Source organism: Carlito syrichta, unplaced genomic scaffold, assembly GCF_000164805.1.
Source record: "Carlito syrichta isolate Samal-C Ts95f unplaced genomic scaffold, Tarsius_syrichta-2.0.1 Scaffold245084, whole genome shotgun sequence".
In the NCBI taxonomy this organism is placed as follows: domain Eukaryota; kingdom Metazoa; phylum Chordata; class Mammalia; order Primates; family Tarsiidae; genus Carlito; species Carlito syrichta.
Window position 1 is genome coordinate 4,628 of NW_007189180.1, and position 4,627 is coordinate 9,254.

The window sequence follows — 4,627 nt, forward strand, 5'->3', positions numbered from 1 at the left end:
GAGAAGAAGAAGAAACTTAGAATGCATACGGGCCGTTTTGGGCTCAAGTTTGCCTTCAGAATTTTGAAGGTGTTAACTCAAATTATAATCTCATGGGGGGGCTCTTTACCCTTCAATTCTTTTCTTATATTATTTCAGACACATTCACACGTGTTCTCATAAGCTCATGCACATGTATGCATGTGTGTGTACACATATGTGAACTATTTAAGCAGTTAGCGGTCAAACTCAGTCTGATGGGGATATCAGAATCTAGTGACAAGACAGTGTGGCCCAATGTCAGATCTACAAAGGAATATCCATACCATTCCCCTCTGCTGCAGTCTACCATCTGCTTGGGAGAAAAATCTATATTCCTAGGGGAACTGAGGGAGGCATCTGATATGAAGCATCTCCCTGATTCAGACCCTTCTTATATCTCCATTGCCTTTTTGACTTTATACCCTGTTCATCAGATCTTTAGCTTTGAGCAAGCTGACTCACAATTTTCCAGCGAATGGATACTTCTCATAGAGAATATAGTTGAAGCGGTTATTGTATGCAAATGGAGAGTAGAATGACCCCTCATAGAGTCCCAATTCCATACTATAAAAATCTTCTAGCTCCTATGCTTTGACTTCCATGGGTCCCTTGAGGACTATTCAGCTTCTGTGTCACCAAACTATGTGAAGCTCGTCCAAGATTTAGCTGCCTATTTAAAGAATCATTTTCAGAAGTTGATAGTGAACTTTCAAGAGTTGATGTGGAAAGGTATTTAAAATTCATTTTCTGTCTGTACTATTGGTCTTCAGGGCTTAGACTGCTCCATAGACATGAACTAAGATTTTGCAGATGTTTTGTAACTCCTAATTACGCCTTTCTTTCCCATGGCCCTCTCCTGGGAATAGCCTAATGTTGCTAGGTGACTGGATTATCTTTGCAATCTAAGGGCCCATCAGCATTGCTCCTTACTCTGCTGATAGGCCCTGAAAAATGCAAAAGTTATGTCACAAGATCATAATATATTGGAGTTGGAACACACTAAAGAGGTCAGCTTATCTAACTCTTCAGTCTGTAGATAAAATTTTCTGCAGTTGGTACTCAAATTTGGCTTTGAAATTGGAAGTAGCACAATTCAAGCTAAATTAATCTTAGGAATACCTTATCTCTTTTAATTCTTTTTTATTTTTATCACTATAATACTTTTGTTTCTTATTGCCATCTCTTCCTCAATCTGCCAAAGGCCCCATATTCAATGCCACACTTTTCATTGGGATGTTGATCAAAGAATAACTTCCTCTTGCTTTCTATTTTTTATAGCCACATACAGGAGTTTTACAGTCCTTCTCTTTCCCCAAATTGGATTAAACAGAGAGTCATGCTTGTATTTCTAGACAAATTCACACCAATATGTGGGGAAATAGAAAGCCTAGGCTCTCTTTAAGTCACAAAGGTCCTAAAAGGTTAGAATCCTCCAAGTATAGAGAACCGCTAATTTCTATGCATCTTAAATCAACACTGACATGCAAAGACTGCTATACCATACTTTATTTTTCCCAATAAATTCACTCTCCCTCAGCACTTGCCATTAGTTCTGTTTAGTAGAAATCACATTATGCCTTATATTACAATATCTGTCTCTTCTATAGGACTGTTTGTTTCTTGAAGGGAGACCAATGACTTGGTCATCTGCATGTCTCTAACTCTGCCAGTAGTGCCTGGTACACAGAGGTACTTTACAAAACTATGTTTAAAAAAATGTAAGGCATTATTCAAATGGTCTATATATTGCAGGACAGCATAATGCTAGATGCCACAGTGACTTCGCAAACAGCATGTGCTCTTGATTATGAATTCATTATTTAATTTAAAAAATACATATCAAATGCCTACAATGTTCCAGGCATTAAAGAAATACCACAGATGTTTAATAATTTTGGTTTGGACTGATGTAACACATGTAATATAGTTGTTACATCATATTGTAGGCTTAGAGAACTTCACTTTGTTGTTGGTTTACCCTTACTTTACAGTCACATAGCAATGTTAACTCAAATGAGCAAAACTCCAGGTGCAGACCTGAGACTCTTTCCTTCAACTCAATCAATTTCTAGAGCTTCCATTCTCTTATACTCCAGCTCTGATGTCTTCCCATATTTCTCACTACCTAGCCATAGTAAAGGGCTCATCTACTGTCGTGAGTGGAAAACATGAAATAAAAAATAAAAGCTTTCTGAAGGAGACTGCATTTGAGGTTGGCCTTGAGGAATATACAGAGATGAAGGGAAAAGATAATCCAGAAGAGACATCAATGAGATCAAAGGTACAATTAGTGTAAAAAAGTGGTTCAACAAATTTATTTTGAATTGAGATTAACTGGTATGTATAGGGTTTTTACAAAAAAATAAAATTCCTTACACCCTTCCAGATCCCCAGAGCTTTTTATTTTGGAAGGTTTCCTTGTTTTTGTTTTTGTTCTTGTTTTGTCTTTTTGCTCAGTCTGCTTTAACCATTACTAATCTCTTCTACTCACTGGGTGAACTTTGGTTTACCATTTCAGTGCTTTTACCCATACTCTTTCCTGAAAATAAGCTGTCCAATTTTTATCCTTCTCCCTAATCAAGCCAGACCCATCGTTGGAGAAACAGTGCAGTTCTCATCTCTTCCCAAAAGCTTCATGACTGAAGCTGCTAGAATGTTTGCCCTTCTCTAGTTCTTAACTCTGATCTAAAGCACTGATCAGCCCTGAGGCATCTGACGATGAGTCTTCTTAACAGCATATTTTAGATAGTGAAAATTATATGTTGAGAAAAAATCCTATCTTCTTTGAGTTTTGCACACTACTTTACACACTGTCCTACACATAATACACACAGTAAATATTAATTAAATTAATTTGGGTAATGTAATAGAATGACCTTAATCAATACATTACTTTTGGTTGCAATGGGAAGTTTTGGATCTTGAGTATTTCTGCAATTATAATGGAAATTGAGCATGATAAAAAGGGAATGAATGAAAGCGGACTCTCTTACAGATTTCCTGGCTTGAGTCAGGGCCTGAAGTTTATGATGGATTTAAAACCTTTTTATGAAAGGTTTCTGGCAAAGAGAAATCATACATCTCTGTAGTGGTGATTTTCCAGTTTTCCCTATTAGAGTTGTTAAAGCCAGAAAGCTATGCCAAATATGTAGTTGTGTGTGTGTGTGTGTGTGTGTGTGTGTGTGTGTGTGTGTGTGTGCGCATATTCATACATGATTGTCTTTCCATATTGAATCCATTGCTAAAGGAAAGTGTGTTCTCTCTTTTATCTTGCACCGTAATTTCCTGCATCTTTAACAAAATTCACCCAGGAGGTTATATCTTGCATTTTATTTTTATGTTTGTTATAATAATTGAGGGTAAGAGAAGTTCCTTTGCCCTTTCTAAAATTTGATATTTATTCTTTTGGTGGTGGTGGGGAGATATGGATATTTATTGAAGGAAAATAAAGGATTCTGGATCAGAGTTTCCAGTTTCTGTAAGGGAAATACCGGGAGTGCCAAAAATTGTACACACATTTAAAAAGATTTATCTATCTATTACTTTTAGTTTGCTGTAATTCGAAGTGTCTAGGTACTGATGGTAACTATTTTGAGCATCTCTTCTAATTGCAAAAGTCAAACGTGACATATTCATCTTATTGAGTTTTACAATTTTAATACAGTTTTTTCCTTTCTTAATATGTGATACTTTTTTGGGCACCCTATGTATATTGTGATCCTTTTAATTTTTCACTTAGTGCCAAAAACTCAAACACCTGTTATACCATTCTGTTCCTGAATCATGATATTCCTTGCTTAAAAGTTGTTTATAGGACCACGGGCAAGTTATATTCAACAATCTAAAAATTTCTAGACATCTTTTTTGGTTCAGGTACGTGTCTGAATTCATAGATTTTCTTAAGTCTGGTGGCATGGAACGAGTAAGATATGTTTCTGCCTTTTTAAAATGAAGAATATGCACTCAAACTAAAAGAAGACAACTTTCAGCTTCTCAAAATCACCACACAAACAAAATTGCATTGTATGGTGATGTTTTCTATATCCATCAAAGTGACATTATGTGATAGGATTTCTCCTAAAGACCTCATAATTCTTACTTCATGTAAGAGTGAAATTGTGAGTTACTTTCTATATTAAAGCACAAATCCAAAACCAAAATGATTTAATTTTTCCATTCCAATGAATCTACAGATGTTTATTGAACCTTTGTGATGACACCATTACTGAACTTGGCACTCTTAGGGGAGAAATGGTAGAAGAACCTTTATACCTTTGAATATGTCTTGGGCAATAGTTTACTCATAGACTGGGTTTTCTCTCCAGTAGCTAGTACTGTTACAAGGATTCAAATGCAGATCATTTATTTAAGTGGTGATATTAGGATATACATGTAAAAGAATAGGGACTTGAGAGAGGAAAGGGAAGGAAGCCAATACAGAGTGTGTTACAATATGTATACTATCACAGCAAGTGACTGGGGCTCAGTGCAGCTGGGGACCTCTGAGACACTTTGGAACATGCCTCAGAACATCACTTTTGAGTGGTGAGCAATATGGGTGATTTTTTTTAAAGCAGGATTTATTGAGAGAACAGAAAGGCTCCCA